Raw genomic sequence first — 21,332 nt, 5'->3', positions numbered from 1 at the left:
ATTTGAAGCCAATTACAGTTGTTGTGCCTGGTTCCTGAGACTGGGCCCCGCGTGGAGGCAGCGCGTCCACTGAGCCACGGTTCACCTGCTGGTCCCGCGGCCGTTCTGGGACACTGATATGATCACTGTTTTGGCTACGGAACCAAACGTGTCGACAGATGAGTTCCTACTTTGGCAGAATGAGATTCAGAACGTGTTTTGTGAGGCTGTAAACAGCTCCACACAGTGAGATTTAGGTTCAACCAGAAACGACCAAAAGGAAAAATGCTGAGACTGAAAGTGTGGGAGCATCACAACTGCAGTGAGATTCCTCTGGATGTTTCAAGGCTTTGTTTGTTCCTGAAGCTGCTAATGCGGCTGCTCAATAGCGCTCATCAGCAGCCGGCGCACGGAGCTCTGTGGCTCCTGAAGAGTGTGTTTTGTCTTCAGCTCCGCTCCCCAAAAGCGCTGATGGTCAATAAATCCAGCAGCTAGAGGTGAAGAGGGAGCAGCCTCCATTAAGAGACACGGAAACAGCTTCATGTTCACTCACACAACACGTGTGTGTGTTTGAAGGCGAGTGTGTGTGTGTGTGTGTGTGTGTGCGTGCGTGCGTGCGTGTGTGCGTGTGTGCGTGCGTGCGTGCGTGTGTGTGTGTTGTGTGTTTTTATGTGTGTGTGTGTGTGTGTGTGTGTGTGTGTGTGCGTGCATGCGTGTGTGTGTGTGTGCGTGTGTGTGTGTGCGTGTGTGTGTGTGTGTGTGTGTGTGCGTGCGTGCGTGCGTGTGTGTGTGTTGTGTGTTTTTATGTGTGTGTGTGTGTGTGTGTGTGCGTGTGTGTGTGTGTCTTACATATGGCCAGCACACACACAGCATCACATACAGTACGACACGTTGCTTTAATTACACAGGAAGTGGACCCGGTGACATTCTTCTTCTTATTTATGATGTGTTGCGGCCTTTTACGTCTAAACTGAGCGGGGAAAACCCAGAGCAGCAGTTAGTCAGGAATTTAAACCACTCGTGTCAAGAAAGCACTTAGTTACAGCCAAAGAAAACTAAAGTATCAAAACAAACGTAAGCGCATTAGAGGAGACTTTGGAAATGTTTGTGTGCTTCTTCACACTGTGATGACACAGCTTCACCGCGGTCGGAGGCGCTTTGGCTGCTGACGTCACTGACAGGACGTCGGTGCTTCAGTGATGAGATGTGAATGGATGTGATGCCTGTCGGTCTGCATGGAGTCATGCTAATCATGTGGCAGCTGCTTCCCTCACACAGCGAACGGCCTGATGCACCACCTTCATCGCTTCCACGGCCTCCACCGCCTCCACCGCCTCCACGGCCTCTACAGCCTCCACGGCCTCCACCGCCTCCACCGCCTCCACCGCCTCCACGGCCTCTACAGCCTCCACGGCCTTCACTGCTTCCATCACCTCCACCACCTTCATCGCTTCCACCGCCTCCACGGCCTCCACTGCCTCCACGGCCTTCACTGCTTCCATCACCTCCACCACCTCCACAGCCTCCACGGCCTCCACCGCCTCCATCACCTCCACCGCCTCCATCACCTCCACCGCCTCCACCGCCTCCACCGCCTCCATCGCCTCCACCGCCATCAGGCTGCAGACGTCAGCTCAGTCGCTCTCCGCCTCCTCCTGTGAAATCCTCCACATCTGCTGCGTTTCGAGGCCCGCGCCTCGAAGCACAAAGCCCTGTTGCTCTGCTCTGCACCTGCGTCTCGGCTCCGCGCGGCTTTGAGCCTGAACCTGCTGCAGGTGGTTTCAGCCTGTCGCTGAACAGCTGCTGAGCTCAACAGCTGCTCACAAACGAAGCTTTCTGTCATAAATAAATGCAGGACCTGCAGTAAAGTCTCATCTCGCCTCGGCCTCAGCTGTGGAGCAGTAAGTCGTGCTCTTTCGATGCCTGGATCCCAGTGTAACTGTAGATTCCTCCTTTTTATCTCCAGCAGACGCGCTGGGAGCGATCCGCTTACGGAGGCGTGTGGAGGCGCAGGAAGAGTTGGTTGAGTGGAAAATGGCCTCTGAAGCGCCTCTACTCAGCTTTCGCAGTGACAACATTTAGCACAGCCCCCCCCGACCCCCCCCGACCCCCCCACCCCCCATCTGCACCCGTGTTAGCGCTTCACTTTTTGCGGTTTGATGGGTTTTGCAGTGATACGAGTCTAAAACGATGATATCGTGGCGCTTGCCCTTCACATGGGGGAGCACGGCGGGGGACGGGGTGGGGGGGGGGAGGGGGGAGGCGAGGCCGGCGGATGCAGGGGGGCAATGTGACAAAATGCAAAGTGGAATCCGCCAGCCCCTCAGTCCAGATTTGGCGCTGAGAGCGGGCAGTGAGAGGCATGAAGGCACGTCCTTCGCGGTCCGGGCGCGTTTGGCTGACAGCTGCCATGTTTATAGGCCGGCTTCGATGACAGTCGGGGGGCGGGGGGTGGGGGGGGGGGCTCGGCCCTTTTCAGACAGGAATTAGGTTTGTCATCAGATTCTAAAATCCCCCTGATTTATGACGTTTCCACTGCTGCTCCCCCGTCCACCGCTTTGACCCCCACCGACAAGTGCCCAGCAGGGAGACCATGACATTCAGCAGCACTGTTTGTTTGTTTACCTCCTACTTTCACCACAAAGGATCCACTTCCCGGCCGCACCAGCGGCCGCACGTCTCCATTCACTGGTGTGTGTGGTTTCACTGGGAGCGATGAGCTGGAACAAGAATCATGCTGTAGATTCTTGGACCCGTTTTAGTCCGGGTTCCTTCTGGGTTTTCCTGATGTTTGTCCTCTAATATTATTTTTAGATTCGCCACCAGACTTAATTTCCAACACCTGTTTCTGTGATTACAGGACAATGGACATATTAAACAGCTATTTTATGGCCTGTGAAGTTTAACAAAATAAACCCTTATGTGTTTGCGGTGCAGAAATCTCCCCAGTGTTGCACCCAGAGCTTCAATCACATGTCGATTTATGTTGTCCAGAAAGCGAAACCTTGCGTGAACGGCAGGTTTTAGCTCCATTTATGTAATGATTCGATGATGAACGCGGCCGCTTCACTCGCTCACTCTGTGTGTTTATCTTGTCATAATGAGCAAAGGTTCCTTCCAAACAGCGCCTGATCTCTCTGATCCGCTCACCCCCCTCCAAGCCTTATTAAAAGAGATTATCAAACCCTATCATTTACATAGAAGCCTCTATGATAAACAGATGGGTTCAGAGATTAGCTGTGGAGCCACATTTCAGCTGAGCAGCGAATGACATGGCAAAATGTGGGATTCCACGAGGAGCATCCCCTGATTCATGGTAGCAGGCAGTTCTGCAGCAGGTGGAACAGGTTTTGTTGATTTTTGCTTATTGGAAAGTTTCTACATTAGACGTGTGAATCAGGCATTTCTGCCAAATCAATAACAATTTGTGCAGCTGGGGAAACATGTTTTCGCTGTTTTGAGCGCGGCTGTAATTTAAGAGGAAATCGAGCCGGGCGGCATTTCCTCACATCTTAAAAAAATGACACTCTGCTATGTGACACTTCCCCTCTCCTTATCGTGGGAATTTACAAGCTCTCCTCTGCACCAGGTGCTCTGAGTGCACACACACACACACACACACACACACACACACACACACACACACACACACACACACACACACACACACACACACACACACACACACACACACACACACACACACACACACAGGGCGGAATGCACATGGTCACAGTTGCAGCTTCAAATATAAGTCCCCTCACAGATAAATGGTCACACACCAGTTCAGCGCTGGTCCCAGTGAGGAGGTCCAGCTTGCACCACCCTGCGTCTCCATCCTCTCATCTCTGCTGTTAACAGAGCCTTTCACAAGCTGTAAATTCAGAACAGATACATAAATCACAGAGGTGGAGGGGGGGGGGTGACAGGATTTGCAGACTTTTGCCCCAGAGGTCACTGGTACTGGTCCAAACCAGCCAAGTTGTTCAACCACTGATGTGAAGTTGGGAATCATGAAAAATACACAAAAAGACATTCTCTACAAATTTATTTGTGAAATTTATTTAAAATAAAACCCCAAAATAATCATTGGATTAGACACATAACGTCACAGTTAGAGTGAATGCAGCTGCATCACATAAACTGATGACTTGACTGATATCAGGCAAAGTTGCACGTGCGGAGTCAGACTCTGACTGAACCTGTAGGTGACAGGACGTCGCATCTGTTCACACAGACGCTCTTTGTGAAGTGAACAGACAGAATGAGCCTCGAGTCCAGTAAAAGCAGAGCAAACAAACTGAGCAGCGCCGGCAGACAGGGTTCTCTCTGGCCCGACGGCCGGCACATGCTCCAGCTCCTCAGCTTTGTTTTCCCCAAAACCCCTGCGTTGCAACACGATCCTCCCCCTCCTCCCTCCGTGCGATCTGCTCCTCTCCCCCTGATCCATCATGAGATGACAGTATGTGTCTGTGGCTGAACCTCTGCTCCGTAAATAGCTCGGCCAGACAAGCCTCACTTTTTTGAGCCTCTCCAATCTCCTGCGATCTCCAGTCAGTCATCCGTGTGCCGCTCTGCAGGCGAGCGTGGTGACCCGAGGTGCTGCCCCCCCCCCAAACCCCCCACGCCGGGATATTTCAGGCCCACGTCTCAGTCCGTTGTCCTCTCTCTCTCTCTCTCTCTCGTTTCTCCATCTTCATGCTACCTCTCTCCCTCCTCTGTCACCCCACAGTCATTAATCATCCGCCTACCAGCGAGGGTAAAAACACAAACAGTCCCCCCTCCAGGACGCGGGGGGGATTCGAGTGGTGGCAACGACTTTGCAACTTCTGAAAAATACTCCGTCCTCAGCAGGTTTCAGGCGGCCGTGAATCTACCAGCTGACAAAACCTGGCAGTGAGTCACAGACAGCAACAATTAGAGCTTAATAAATCAGCCCCCGTGTTTTAGCACCTTCTTCTGATCACGTGTTGGTGGAGCGAAGCGACTAAAAGGCTCCTGTTGAACAACATAAAACAGCAGCGCTGCTCAACGTGTCATCTGCAACATGGATGGATGCGTTTTGAAGCGAGCACGTGGACGCAGCAGATGCTGATTGTGCTGCAGGAGCAGCTCTGGGCCTTTTTCCAGCTCTCTGGTACAAGGACAGTTACGTATGCGGGCGCATGTGTGTGGGGAGGGGGCGAGTGGGAAAAACACCTGTGCGACAGGCCATCTATCTCTGTCTGTCTGAAGAATGTGACTGTGACCCTGGGATGAAGGTGAGTGTGTGTTTCTGCCTGGAGGAGCAGGTGCTTCATTAGTGATAGACAGTAATGTCCGTTAGAGTCCGATGTGATAGTTCAGCTATAAGCAAAAACAGCGTTAGTCTGAAGTCCAACTACTGCCAGACGTCGTCTTTCAAGCTCCTGATCCACTCTTTACACTAAGACTTTGATCATAAAAGCCCATTTGAAGGGAGAGTAAGTTAATGCTTTGAGGCCAGTAGGGTTCCATCAATGTTACACCACTTCACACATCAAGCCACCGTCCCGGCCAACGTCATCGCCCATCTAACTTTTTATTAGCTTAAATGTTTGGTCGACTGCTGCAGCGCTCGAAGGTCCAGTGAAACCGAAACCTCCCTCCAAACATCACCTCCCGTTCTCACTTGATACGCTCTGGATGGTCAAGTGGAACATTCCTGCAGGCTGCATTTCACTCAGTTGGCTCAGATCTGCTTTAATCACCTCAGCGATGGCCGAGCTGCAGATATAGAGTTACAGTACCAGGGAAAGGGAGAGAGGGAGACCTCGCTTTTGAAATGACTTTTCCATTACTGGGGGAGCACTTTGCAGCGGCTCTCCTATTATTTTCACTGCTCTGTCTGGTAAATTAAATTGTACAGTAGTTTTTTAGCACAGACACAGCAAGAATTATAGGAATCTTTTTGACATCCTGTTTCTATAGTTACATCATTACTCTGAAATCCTTAAATATTCACAAATAATGTTATCCAACAGTAAACCAAAATCCTTTATCTTTGTTTCGGTCCCCACATTTTCCCTTGTCTGAGCTGAATTCCAAGTTTACAATACCAGATGTGTCACTTTAATACAGTTTATAGCCAGTGTTAGTCTGTAAAATCCTGGGCCTCCCATTTTAAAGTCATAGCGCCACATTTATTCTGAAGAAGATGAATGAAAACTGTGTGTGACCCCAGAACAGCCTTCTCAGGAGCACAGGAGACTAATTCAGATTTTCTTGCTCATAAATTCTCAGGTGGTACATTCATAGCTCTAACTGGTTTGCAATATAAACAGCTGATTATCAGTCAAAGTGGGAACATGCCGGCGTTTTGGAGAAGCTTATGGGTATTTGATACATAGGCAACATCCGCCAATGTACAACAGGACCTCCTCCGGTCTGAGGACAGATCTCATCCATCTGCAGTGGATCATATGCCTGTCGGTGCTGTTAAACTAGTCATCTGTGCATATAATGAAACATTATACTCATACCTATCTCACAGTCCCTCCACTAAGCCAACCCCCCCCCCCCCCCCCCCCCCCCCGTCACGATGCCATGGATCTGATCGTTTACACCGCTCATACTGAGTGTCAGCAGGTCGTTATGTTTATTTCAGACGAGCACCAATTAGCCGCCTTCTAATTAATCAGCACTGTCCTTGATTCCATGCGTGACATAAGTTCAGTCTATCACCACAGTGGAGCTGGACCCAAGGTTTCATAAGCACGTAATCCGTCTTCATTTGGAAACAGGCCCAATGACTGGATGTAAGAAAATGCCGTTTTTAATTTCTGATGGCAAAAAAATGTATTTGCTATATTTTAATTTTGGTTGGTTGGTTGGTGTTTCATGCTACATATACTGCAATATTGTTTTATGCATTATTTATGTTAATGTTAAGCTGAGGTAAATGTGAGGTAAGGTAATTGTTGAAAATATTGAGTGGATCTCATTTTCCAGTTCAGTCTCAGTATCATACAGAAGAAATGTCAGTACTGTGCTGTACACAGTGGAGCTATATGCATCAGGCAACATATAAAGTAATAGCTCCTAATAATAATTCTAGATGTGTATGAAAAGTTGGCTCTCTAATGTGAAGCCAGATGAAAGAGAAGACCAGAGTGGTTCACAATTTGATCACTCCATCAGTGAAAATAGCCTGCAATGCTAATCATTTCAGAAGACCTGATACGAGCTTCTGCTGACTGATAAATAGTGATGTCTGTAATTATATCTAAATTGATTTATGGGGATACATTTCCAGAACGCTTTGGCTGCATGTAAGGTTACACCTGTTTAGCCAGATGGAGATATAGATAGACCACAAGGTACAGAGCATATGCACAATACACACGGTGCATAAATAGAAAAGCATGTGGCGAAATACAACTCGAAGTTACCAGTGGCGTTTCTTACTCAGAACGACCGAAGCCAGACTTACCCTGCCTTTTCCCTATACGCCCTTTAGAAATGACAGAAAACTACTGGTGATCACATTAATTTAATTCAGCTTTATTAAAAGTACACCTACAGGGAGGTTCATAATCACAGAGATGCCAAAATGGCATAATAAATAAACAATATTTATAAATAATAACGTTTTGCCAATTCTCTCGTCTCGTCTTCTAAAAAGAAACAGCGCCCCCATACCCAATGTACTAAATACGTGGTGAAAGACGGTACTACACTCCCAACATTTCAGCGAGGAGCGGAGATTAAAGAATCAATAGGTGATTACCAGTAGAAAGAAAAGATTAACCAATTAAAACAGCCTGACGTCACGGCACTGTATTTTGTCAGGAGCCAAGGAGGCCAATCAAATCATAGCACGGCGCTAACGCCACCTTTAGCCGAATGTTTTCGGCGGTATTAGCATCTTGATAACGGGCTTTTGAAGTGGGAATGTGGATTTCTCCAGTTAATCAAACAATTTGATTCACCTGTAACAAGTCAAAGTTAAACCTAAACAACATCTGCGTACACAGAGAGAAAACTATTCAGACTTTTAACATCAAGAATGTGGCTAGCTGCTAGCACTAATCTACAGTAGCCGTTTTGCTAGCTCGGTCCGGTTTATCAGATAAAGTGCCAGTGGGGAATTCTATGACGTTTATTGACCACGTCACCGCCAGACACACAGAAGAATGACCTGCGTACGTCTTCTACATGGTGAGTGAGCGGCGCGGCCGCTTCTTTCTCCTGTAAACCTGCCTGTTTGTCTTACGGCTTGTGCATTTGTATGTCAAGGATACAAGACGTGTTCTAGGCGGTTATGAATATTTGATTGGGAAGTTACACATGAGACAGACAAAAAATGGCTGATAGTTAGTGCAAATAATACGTCCCATTAGAAGCACTCTGTGCATCTAGAAAGTTTACTTAATGTGATGGAAAAGCTTACATACAGTTTATTCTACATTTATAAGTGATGGCTTAGTCCTTTTTAATTTATAATCTCATTTAAAGTATAAATATTAAATCCATAGGGTGGGTTTTACATTAAAGGCAGAGGACGTCTAGAAGGAGACGTGTGGGTGGGAAGGCGCTGTGTGTTCCAGACATCGTCACATCACAAGAAGCTTTCTGACCGCACACATCAACCTCTCACCAGGATGATTTAATGTGCCGTGAACCAGAGTCTACCAGTGCGTGCTGGTATGTGTGCGACCAGCAGGTGTGTGTCTGATGTGCTCCTCTGACTGTATTTAGTCATGCTCAGATGATTCAGATGAGATGTTTAGCATCAATTAGACATAATTGACTCAATGGACCAGATGTTTAGAAAACAAATCATTAAAACCATGAAATGATGGGTGTCACAGAAGCGAGAGGTTCACATATATGAAATAGAAATCTCTGTGGCATGTGAAGTTATAGGATCCTCTGTACCACACAGATCTGCTCAGTAGCAGTCCTACTCCGTTAACCTCTAAACCCCCGGGGCGTCATTAATTTCTCCCTTCTCTGCCGTTGTCCATTGACATCTCTCAGGATTTGAACTATTGGCCTCGTTGGTCACAAGTCCGTCTCTCAACCTTTAGGCTCCGCCGCTGCCCCCATCGCTTCGATCTCAGCAAGCTGCTGCACAGGAATGTAAAAGTCAAATAAAATTGCTGAGGCATCAGAGAGAGCGCGACGCTGGGTGGAGGCGTGCATCACCAACGTTTGCCCTGTTTTAGCCAAAGATACACTTGGAGACATTCAGCGCCAGAGATTACATCTTTTCAAAGTAAATAAATGGAATTATGATGTTTTCCTTGGCCGTCCACATTGTTTATAAAAAATCGGAGCGGGCTGTCTGTTCACACTTTAGGTGATAAATACAGTGGGCCTTTGTGAAGGACAAGTGCTGGCTCAGGAGTCGTAGTTTACTTTGGAGGCTAAAATTGAGCTCAACTTTGTGTGCAAAGTTGTCAGGATTTGTACCTTGTTTACAGAGCGTAACCCGTTTGTGAACTTCAGCGTCAGTGCTTGAGTGCATGGTGCATGTGCCTCATGTGTGAATGTCAGCATGTGGTGGAGAAATGTAATAAATAATTACTGAAAATGGAATCAAGAAGAATTCTGCTGAGACACTTTTTTAATGATGAATATATTTATTAAAAGGAATTTTGTTGTAATACCAAACAGTGACCTTCATTTAGAGTTTCTGGCTGATTTGATTGCAGAGCACGACTCTGATGAGAGCTGACAGGTCAATAAAAGCAGAAATATCATCAGCTTCATCGTAATCCATGTCCCTGACTGTAGCCCAGACATTTTCTCAATGTGCTGGCCAGCTCTTCTCCATCTTTACAGAAAGGTGCTAATTTTATGACGCTGAAAGGTTTAAAGCTGCAGCTGTAGCTTCACAGTCTGTAGTGAACCTGAGAAATTTCTTCAAAGAATCTACTGGATCTACTACTACTCAAAAGTCAAAGCCACTGTGACCTTAAGGTAAGGTAGATATACTGTAAGGCTAATGTTGATCTGCTTGACAAAAAATGCATTTTTATTAGAAAAAAGATAAAAGATAAAAGCTGAGGCTGTGTTTCTACGGCTTCTTCTGTTTCCCACATAAACAAATTATTCAAAGTAAAATTATCCCAATACTATATCAGCAGAGCGGTCAGATGACTTAACGCTGTTTTGCTGTTGTCCAACGTGTTTGTTCTATTTTAGCGCACACTTGAAAGTCCTCTCTGTCACATTAATCAGGGCTGCAGTGAATACCAAGCAGTGTTTTCTGTCAATCCAGAGGCCTCTGCCTACAGCAGCAACGATTTATTGGGGAAAAAAAGCTTCTATATTTGTAGCAGCAACCTTTTGCCAGCCCTCAGCAGCTGATGTCAGTTAATTATTTGTCCCCTGAATCTAATACTTTTTCCCTGTGCCAAAACTCTGAGCATGGAGAATCAAGATCCCCACTCCTACACATGCTCATACAGTACGGACACACACACGGATCTCAGATGCAAGTGCACACACTGACGCACACAAACAAACACACTAGCAGATGCTGCCTCTTGCTGTCGGTCAGGGCGGAAAATCAGACACTCCATCCATCTGCTGGTGTTATTCCTAGCAACCAAAGTTATGTTGCTATGGTAAAGATCCCGCCACATGAACCTGTCAATCAAACTGCAGCCGCCTAAAGTTTTTATTGTTTTGTTTGTGCCCTTCACTTGTCTTAATAGGCTTATTTGAATTTCTGCTTATTCCCAAACTGTGGTTTCACTTACTCATGAGGTCGTTGGTGTTTCTGGCTGAAGAACTCATTGAAACATGATTCAGAGCTGGGTAAATCAAAGACCAAACAGAAGGACGTTGTGAATGAACAGATTTGATCTAGAACAGTACAGATGCTGATGGACTGAAACAAAGACTGAAAGGTGCTCATGGTGGGTGCAAACCACATCTGTTTACACAAATGTGTGATTTAGTATTGTGGGTTTAAGGGGAGAAAAGCCAGGAAAACTTGATAAACCACACAAATCCACCATAACCACAGAAAGCCTCCGTAAACTAGAGTAATGCCCAAATGAAGTGTGAGAAAAAGGGGGAAAAGAATGACTTTGTAATACCTTCAACGACACGGTTTACTCTAGGATGAGTGTCACGTTTCCTCGGAAATATTGCCTCGTCCGAAATGTTGGGAGGCATTTGTCTCATTTTGCACGCTGACTTACGCTTTGGTGCTACACTGGAAATTGTTATGCTTGGATTTCAAGCTGTTGCACTGTGGCATTGGACTCCAGGCATTTCCGTTGCAGTCCCATACCTGGCAAGTTATGTCTCAACTCTGCTGTAAACATGTGTAAAATGACACGGCAGACAACTTTTAAAACTTTTAACACCTGAAATACTCTGACAGGGATGTTCAGTAGTGACATCGTGTGTTTATCATCATATATACTACAGTATAACATCAAAATAGCAGGGGGAAGTGATTTATACTACCCTCAGTGTAATTTACAGTGTGGAAATGGATAAATGGATAAGAAGCCTCAAACTCACAGAAAAACACATACAGTAAGTTTTAGAAACAATGCTAATACTAAAAGCACATCCTTTCACTTTTGACACAAACTACTATTTTGATGGTAACATTTAGAAATGGAATAGCACTTCCTCACTTCCATCAGATGTTAAATTGGTCTTTAAAGGTAAGACACGGTAAATATAACTCATTTGCTCAGTCAGTGAGATCTTGTCACAGTGACTCAGTAAGATAATAATTTAAGCTGGGTGAGTTGCAGAAGAGACGATGAGCACTGCTTGATTTTTGGTCTTGATATGTTCACTGGCTTATGGAAGCAGAATGGTAACAGGTGGCTAAATCACAGTGACGTTAATAGATTTCTGTGAAGGCCCAGGGTCTGACTGTCCTGCCCGGTCACACCAGTGGGATAAGGACCCCAACGCATTATGGACATGCTGCTGACCTGACAACATGACCTTGCTCTTCTATTACACAACCACAACTTGACACGGACAGGCTCAGGCAGGATGCAATGGAAACGTTCTCAGAATTTCCTGCCGGTCTGCTCCCTCTGCAGTACCAGCCGGTGTGTTCTCAGCCTCTGCAACTTTCTCATGCGCTGAATCTTAGCCGGTTCTATAAAACTGGTGTTTAAATGTGATGCGGGCAGCAGGTGGGGGTTCCATGCCAAGAATGCCAAGCAGGGAGCAGAACTGTATGGGGGCTTAAAGATGCCCCTTGGCACTGTGGAGGAGACCTCTGCGGGTTTGCCCTTTAAAGCAGCACGGCCAGTGAGAATGAAGTTCAGCTTGAATTCTCTACATGTGAACCTGTCACTCTTCCAAACTGGGGGTCCGACGAGGAGGAGGGGTGTGTGGATTTAGATCATTAGTTCTGGGTTGCTCAGGCACACACTCACATGTGTGCACGGAGTCACTGAGGTCTTTATGCTAATTATAGGCTGAAATCTGGCAGAGAAAAAAATGAGAGGGAAAAGGGACAGCTGCAAGGTCCTTTGGACGATGGAGGCAAGAAGAAAGGGAGAGGAGGGGTTCTCGATTTCTTCCTAAGTCCTCAAACCCCCTCCTTGAATGTGAAAACAAAATTCAATCATCTCGGTGTTGTCCTTCCATTCTGATTCCCTCATAACACAACCCCGCTGCCATCTTTGCCTTCTCAGACAGGAGGTCAGGGGTCAGCCCACGATGGGATCAACATGGTTGATCCAGTTAAATCCGTGTGCGGCTTAGTTTGTGTTACAATCGACTGAAGAGATGCAAACGGTAGAAGACAGATCGCTTGGTTGACACAGAAATGACCATGAATTCTGATTAATGTGGGTTAGCATGATGTCCAATTGTACATATTCCTGTGCTAAAATATTTAACCTTTAACCTCAATCTACCTGTAGAGACAAGGTGGATGGTAGATACATAGTGGCTAATTCTAACTGAGTAAGTACTGAGTAAGTATGGACCATAAGTACAGCTTATGGTCTATGAATGGTTCAAGGTCCCATGTCATTAATGAGCCTACAGTACTTTCAGTACAGCATTCTAGTGTTATGGCTATAATAATTTGAGTTTTAGATTTTATGTTGTGTAAAGCATGTATTGGCTGTCACCACCAGGGACCAATCTTTCTGTAAATAAGTGCTCTCACTCACTAATATCCATAAATGTATTGTGTTTAAACACAGTCACACTTGTACAGCTCCGTTTCCCAACAAAGCCACACAAACAATCAAAAGTCTGTTTAGTGCCGAGGAGCACGTTGCTCATCTTTCCCTCTGCCAGTGTGCTAAATGTTTCCCAATGCCAGTGTAATATTGTTGGATCATTATCTTGTTACCAGTGTTTCCGTGAGAAAGTCGTGAGCCTGCCTTGGGCCGGCTTAACTGCCTTACAGCTGAGGCACAGTAGCTAAGTGCAGATTGTTCCCCTCCTTGGCCTGATTGACAGGTGTCCAACAATCCCCCTGGCTTTGTGCCGGAGATCCCAAAAGGCTGAGAGGAGGCGTTGACCGAGCCTGGTTCATCAGTGTCTCTGTGTGACAGGTGCTCAGGCCTCCTGGGCCTAAATCCAGTCGTTCTGGCCCTCCTTCATCCCTGTTTACATCAGGGGCATATGCGATTGAAGCTTAAGTCTCCTGTGGCTCACGTTAAATGCCTGTGCTTAATTGGCTGAGGTTGCTGTTACCAGCACAGGTGGAAACTCTTACCAACGCACCTGGCTCTGGGAGCACTGAGTTTTGTGGCCAACATTTGTAGTTTTTCAATCCTGCCTCCAATCTTTGCTGGGACAGTTCCTAGATGAGTCAAATGCATCTAAAGCTCCTGTCTGCATAAAGACTCAGATCTGCCCCCTAGTGGCTGTCACTCTACATGCACATCTGCTTTCACCATATGAAGAGGTGGAACATTCAGAAGGTGCAGTGTGACATTACTGATCACAGCATCATAGCTTCAGTGACGCCTGATTTAGTCACAATTTTTGTATTTAAAAAAAAATTGAAAAAAAACCCCACTACCTATGGTAAGTTAAACCCATATCCACTCAGTTCAATAAAATACTCAAGTGTGGCGCATCATATAAAATCATTGTAGGCCTTGGTGAGCATGGTGTCTGTGTGTGTCATCCATCTGTTTTACTGCCTAAAGACTCAATTCATCTTTGTCAGTAATGATCACTGCTGTGTAGCAGATGTCTAAAATGTGTCCTTGCCTCCTTACAGCTACAGTAGTCAGCTGCATGGTCCTCTTGGCCTGAAGTCAACAGAAGTCAAGGTGACATTTCTTCTGCATTCGAGTCTTTTCAGGTTTCTCTAATGCACTGTGTTGCTTTGATTTTATATTTCTCCTCAGTTCTTGCTTTGCAGCCTTGTCGTTTAATATTAGTTAGCTATAATCTTTAATAACCTACTTTGAATGACACACCACAGAACTATGACGTTACATACCTTCAGCTGTATCTGAAGCACTACAGTGTGTTTCAAGTTTCCGCCAGCATTGCCACCTTCCTTGTTGTGTGCGGCCAGTGCTGCTGTACAACTGTTCTGTGTGAGAAGTTGTTAACACCGTTATTCCTAACCCAGATGAAGGCCGCCTGGCTGGTTGTTCACAGCCCCGAGGCCTCCGCGGCATCCTGAGCTCAGCCGCTGTCACATGACCGGCAGCATTAACTCCTAACACCTGTGGGAAGGAACAAAATATAGCCCTGCAGATCACAGAGGTTAAATATGAGGGGCGATAAGTCTTGTGACTTTGTGCTTATCAGCAGTACTGTCTGCCTCTTAGAACTGTGTTGTATTGTGTAATGTTATATTATGGGACCTGGATAGAAGATGAAAATCATTCACGGCGAGGCCTTCGTGTCGTGATGCTTTGGATGCAGAGCAGGTGAAAGACCACATACCTGTCGAGACTTTGTGCAGTTTGACGTCTGGCAGACTGTGAACCTGTAAAGTGTAACATTATAGGTTTGTTTCAGTTCAAGCAGAAGTCTGTAAACGTAAACACATATAGTAGTAGCATCAATGTATTTTACCAACAGAGAGAAGGAGGAATATTTTCCCACCCTGAGCAGTTCTGAGTCTGTCTCCCAAAGAGTGAAGGGGTGTGACTGTGCTTCTACGTGCCTCTTGGTTCATGTTGTTCACGTTCTCTTTGGGATGCACATTCGTGTGTGTTATGTACAGTATAGAGGTGATGAGCTCTCCCAGCTCATTAGGAGTCTATGTCAACAGCTAATGTGCATTCACAGGCCTGTAATGAGAAAGGCCTCCATCCCAATCTTTTTATCACTAATTATTCCAAAAACCATGATCGGATTATGGTAATAGATTTAGAACCACACTGATAAAGTGTCTCTGAATCAGGTGTAAGTGCAGAGGCCTCTTCTTCATCTTGGGGATTAGTAGGTAGTAGTTGTGCCCATAATCACACACACACTCACTCACTCACACTAACACGTTCTCTCAAATCCACATTTGCTCTCTCCACTTGTGCATTCTCTTAAACACAGGGGCAAACACATGCTGTCAGTCACACACACAGTTGAGGTTTGATAGGCGTCCAGATCGTGAGCGGTGCGAGGCCACATGACGGTTGGAGGGAGATTTGAGAAGGCTTATCTGAGGATGGCTAGAGCGGCAGGCGGCAGCTGTGCTGAAATGATTTATATCGGCACACATACACGTTTTGAAGTGTACGTGCCCTCAGATGTGGGGCCGTGTGTGAAACTGTGCATGTTGTAGTAGAATTGCACATGACACGAATACTTCTCTGTAAAATCAATTTGCACATTTGTCTGCGACAGAAACTGATGCAAACAGTTTATTACCTTTGTTTAGCCTCTGTATGAACAACAAGCATTGATTGTTTTGCATATGCAGATGTTCACAGACTGTGTACTGTATAAAATGTCCACAAATAATCTAATTCTCTTTGAATAAGAGTGAGAGAAAATAAAAACAGTTGATCATTCGAGCTGTAGATATGATGTGTTCTAGTGAGAGGTGTGATCAGTGGTAACAGGCTTTGGACACTCTGAACACACTTTTCTTGGACATGGGATACGTGGGTTGAGTCGTGAGCCTCTCAGGCTGATGTCCTCCTGGCAGAAGAGACAGAGTGGGGCCACATACGGATCTCGGTGGTTCTGCTGTCAGCACACTGAGATCTGTCACTTTCACACCACATCCACACTTTCTCAGATGCCCAGAAGACATTTTGTGAGCCTTTCGACAGCTTGCTCACTTATGCAGACACTCCCACCATGCAAAACAACTGCAGGACCATTCCCTGCTCACGGCCCTTACATCAAGGCTCCTAAGACAGGAAAACAGATAAATTGTGTTAAATTTGTTAACGCATGTTGTAAATGCTATTAAAACGTGGGCCCGGCATGCTGCACTGTGGAAAGATGGATGATTTGATTTCCCTCTGCAGGATGTTCCAACAAAAAGTCCTTGTTTCCGTCTCCCTGTGTCCACAGATGCCAGGTGCGCTTTGTGATTTAGGGACGTGCCTCTTGTCGGATAGTTTGTCTTGAAGGGCTTTGTAAATTAAAATATATTGATACTCAGTCAGAGCATTACAAGAGTAATAATTCATGACAATGGTCAGTAAAAAAATCTCCTATCAAAACGCTGCCAGCAGCTAAACTTGGAGCTTTACTCACAGGGATAATAGTAGTCTAGTGTGTATATATTCAAATATAATATAAAAAAGAGTTTGTCAACTAACAAAATGATTAGCTGAAACCCAAAGATTACAATAAAAGCTAAACAACCTTAGAAATCCCCAGCAGCGACAACAGGCCATGAAAAATAAACAGTTTACATGTAAAACATTTCACCTTCTTTAAGCCACAAATGTGTTTTTCTTATTAGTTTGTATTTCCATTATACACAAATTCATTTATTTCCAATAAGAAAGACTGATTTCAATCTCACGAGGTCCCACGGGTTTTCATTAACAGAGCCGCTGTTATTTTGATGGGCTGCTCTTCCGGGGGCTGGTGTGGGACCACAGAGCTGGCCGTGTGCTGTGCTCACCCTTTTGCACTTGTAAAGGTGAGCATAGATAAATATAGCTGTGTGTCCGGGGGCCCTTCAGAGCAGTGGAACTGCAGTTGCCTGGGGTTTGGGTTACGAGTGGCTTAAAGTGTAAGTTAATAGAAAGTGTACAGTGGCACAGAGATGAGCTGACGCAAAGCACTTTCCTATTTTACTTCCCCAAACCCCCTCCGACCCCTTGGAAGGAGCGAAGGCTTTTCACTCTGATGCCATTAGCAGATGCATATGTGTTACTGCGGTGAGGGGAATTGGACATTCTCCATATACTGTGCTATAAAGAACTTTGTGACGTTTATTGTTCTCGCCGGGGTTCAGGTGCAAAAGCGTTTGGGTTTTCTCCACCCTTTTGTCTCTATTCATTGTTGTAGTCTAGTCACCTCAGAGGTGATTGGTGAGATGTAAGAACTGACTTGAAAGGGCTTCAGAATAGCAGAAGCAAGCTTTAAATTGTTCTACTCAACTAGTAGATAGGGCAGCTTTTCTAAGACATCCTACAGCTACTGCAACTCCAAAACCACGGTTTGCACTTCGGTCAAATCTATGTGAAGTCAGTAGTGTCTCATCAGCCAGTCTACCCTCTCAACACCAGTTTGATTGAGTGGTTGATAAAATCTTTTGGAGGTTTTATTCTCTGTGATTTAAGCTGTGAAACTCGCGCAGCCAGTCACCACTGTAAGGATCCAAATCACCCACCAGCCCTATTTTATAGAGTCGTCCTGAGATGGAGGGCCTCCCTTCAGCATGGTCCCCCTGCACATGGTCTGAATTACCTCACCGCGTGGCTTAGAGCTCCCTGGAGATTCAGAGCAGGCATGAGCCGTGCGAAGGTGCGGTGTGGTCCGAACCCTTTTCTGTTGGTTCTCAGTAATCGGATAATGGACCTGTTTCCCCTCCTAGAATAAAGGGACAGTGGGGATTTGTTCATCTTCATTTTTTGCCTCGTACTGAATATTCTGTCCCTCTATATCTTCCTTTAATGCTTTTCTTGCTTTTAACAGTACTAGACTATCTCTTTCTTTTAGTCCTTGCAGTTTTCCTAATATAAATCTCAGAAGTAGAACCTTGATAATAGAACTTTTTAATACCCTGCTTTGACACCCTGACAGAGGTGTGCGTACAAGGAATGTGAGCGTCTGAGGCTCTCCAAAGCATGTGTACACCACCTGTTCTCAGGAATGGACCCGACCTGACGTTGGAGGGACTTTTCTAAAAGGCCGTTCTGTGTGAGATCGCACCCTGTGCGCTCAGAAAACATAGCAGCTTATGATTTGATACGTTTTTGCACCATTTTGTGCATGACTGTGGTGCATTGTCCTACTTTCAGATAACAAACCTAAACTTCTGTTTTTTATACTGTTTTGGTGCAGCCGACCTCATGTGTACAAATCATAGCAATTGTAAGCACTGGTCTCGAGCACAAATCCTTAAATGTCACTCAGAGGTCACGTACTCTATCTGGCCTTGTTTCCACAGATTTCATGTTGTAGAGTGAGAGAACAATTGTGTTAACAAGCCCCGAGCTGACTTAGTGAGCCTGCCTCCCATCCCTCAGCTCTTGTCAATGGACTTTACAGACCCACAAAAACTAATCTGTGGCGTGTGGGGGGGCAGATGCAGTGGTTGGGGCTTTAATAGGTGCCTAGAGCTTACAGCTTCATGTGTTGCAGTTGGGCCCTCCAGCCTTTTGGGGGTGCTGTGTGTGTGTGTGTGTATGTGTGTGTGTGTGTGTGTGTGTGTGTGTGTGTGTGTGTTACTCTACAATATTAAAATAAAGCAAACACCTTATAAATAGAAGCGAGCCAGGCAGCATGTTCTCTCCTGGTGTCATGTTTCAGGTGTTTATGTGTAGACAAGGCTTCACTTCGAAATATCTCACATGGCCTAAATTTAAATTCTACTGTACATGCTGCGTGTCATGTATTTTACCTTGTGTGCATTCTTCTTCTTTAAAGGCATGAAAGAGTATTAACATGTGTCCAGTCACCTGTGTGAGCCTGTGTTTTATGAGTGGGTGTGCATGTTTTTCCTCAGCTAAAGTGAGTGATTGTTTGCTTGAGAGAAATTGCCTGTGCAAGCATGCGGCATGTGCACGTCCATTGTAAACTATGGGGGTCACCACAGGGTCGACTTGTTCACTCATCTAGAATGTATTTGCATCTGAAACTCCAAGGTCAGGGCTAACGTTTTTCTCCATGGCTGTGTCCCCGAGGGGGCAGAGAGCTTAGCTTGTCATATTTCACCTGTCCAACACTTAAAAAGGACCAGCTAGAGCCGGTTAGAGATGCCTCCGAGCTGGTGGGTCTCCTGAGGTCACAGCTGCCCGACCACTGTCACAGAATCCTAAAATTCAGGGAACGGCGGGAGAGGCTCAGCAGAAGAACACCAGGTCACGTTTTCTTTACGTGATGTTCGTTGGTCAGATGGAGACCCTGAAAGAACCAGCAGTTATATGTTTGTAACGTTCCATGAACTTATCTAACTGTGCAGATACTGTGTGTAGGCATCAGGACCAGCCAGCAGGAGTCATTGGTGCAACACAAGGACAGATTCCTTGCTGCAAACGCCCTTGCCTGCTTGTCAGTGTGCACGTGATCTACCTGGACTCAGACCCGTGCTGTGTGTTTATGCAACGTGGCCTAAGATTTCACCCCGTGTCAACATGGACATATGTCCTGAGCAAGAAGCAACATGACACTGAAACTTAATTGTCTGTTGAGCCTGTCATTATCTGGCTCCATGTTCTCCTGAGAATATCGTAACAATCCTGTTTGTACTGACATCCAGTGGCTTATTTTTCACTTTCCTTTGATGGAGAGGTTTGCATTGACCCTCCATGAGATCACTAGTAGGTTTGATTACAGGTACAATGAAGCTCGGGACTGACCACACCCGACCTTAACCATCACACCCAACCTAGAATGTGAGCAAACGCTGAGCTTTGTATAAAGTTCTTTACAGTTTTTACAGTCACAGTTAAAGAACCAAACTGCGTTTGTGCAGATTAGGTAAATTATCTGCATCGGTTTAGTTTTTTTAGACAAATGACGTGTTATAATTGCGAATTGTAATATATTGTTGTGAAGCCTAGATTAAATTAACTGTATAAAGTCATTTCCTAAGTCTCTACTGTTTGCAGGAGCTACTGTAAGTAGCTTCAATACTGATGAAATGATTACGTAAACCAGCGCTGCCTAGAGTTATGAAGTTCAGCCAACTCAGAAACTGTACAAGAAGGGCTTTGTTCAGGTACCAAGATACAGAACCAGAACCCAACAGTCAGTCTGAGGAAGCATCATGGGTTTTTCAAAGGTTGAGGAAAAATCTTTGTTACACTTCATCACGTGTGCATAAAATGTTGGGTAAAGGCCATTAAAAGTTCAAATATAAGTCAGTCTAAGTAGCAGCCGTGGGTACAAAGTACAGCCTTATCAAAAACCAGTGCTGTGAGATCAGCGCCTCCCTGGCCTCAGACTGGATGTCATCAAGTTCTAGTGCTTTCACGCGTTAAATGTTTGTGAAATTTCAAAGGATGATGGATGTGATTCCGGTCCAGCAGACTGTCTGCATGTCAGCTGCTTCTCTGTAGGTTTCAGTCATGCTTCTTCTGCCAGGAATTCACTGCAGAGTCGGCGAAAAGCCAAGTTCATCGAAGCCATGACGAACAGAATCGGGACAATTTTAGCTGCAGTCATGTCCTGTTCTCCCAACATGCCTCCAACGCACAGAATGCTCCCAAGCCTTCCACATGGTGCTGTGTGAGCAACAAATGAAAAACGAGAAGCAGGAAGACAGAGGCAAACGTTGCAGAGGAAAGACAGAAGAAAAAAGAGCGGAAGCAGCGTTTAACAGGGAAAAGAAACCAGGTAATATTTTTAAATGTCTATCGGGGGAATTCGACGTAACGACTTCTACAGATACAAGAATCGCCGCAGTTGTTGCACACGCACCCCCGCCGTCCAGCCGACTACCGTCCCTCTGTCCCCCTCCATTAGGGGCAGTGATGTCAGAGCCAGTATTTCACAGCCAGCGCGAGCGATGACGTGGGCAGTTTGGCCTGCGAGTTCTATTCAGCCTCAGACATGGTGTTGCGATTACACGCTCCACTGCAGGTCTGACATGTCGGTGATGAAAGGGTGATGGTGCGTATGTGAGCGGGGAGCCGGGGAAATAACTTTCATGGATCAGAGCTCTATCTTTCTCTCGCCTCGTAAAACAGAATAACACTGATAGATATGCGGGAGTAGAGCACGGCAGATGGACTCCACTGGAAACATGCTCATCTCTCCTCCGGCGCTGAAACTGGCCT

The 21,332-nt window shown here is 45.9% G+C and overlaps 1 long non-coding RNA gene across 4 annotated transcripts in view; it reads left to right on the top strand.

Moving 5' to 3' along the window:
* Positions 1-7,684: 7,684 nt before the first annotated feature.
* The window catches only part of LOC114847262 (uncharacterized), a 48,563-nt gene continuing 34,915 nt past the window's right edge, over positions 7,685-21,332 (top strand). For all 4 annotated transcript variants that reach the window (XR_003784173.3, XR_008693499.1, XR_008693500.1 and 1 more), the window contains exon 1: positions 7,685-8,157. This is a non-coding gene — a long non-coding RNA (uncharacterized LOC114847262). The remainder of the gene's footprint in view (positions 8,158-21,332) is intronic.

This window comes from Betta splendens, chromosome 21 (assembly GCF_900634795.4).
Source record: "Betta splendens chromosome 21, fBetSpl5.4, whole genome shotgun sequence".
NCBI lineage: Eukaryota > Metazoa > Chordata > Actinopteri > Anabantiformes > Osphronemidae > Betta > Betta splendens.
The sequence above is the reverse complement of the archived record's forward strand: the minus strand, read 5'-3'. Positions and strand labels throughout refer to the sequence as shown.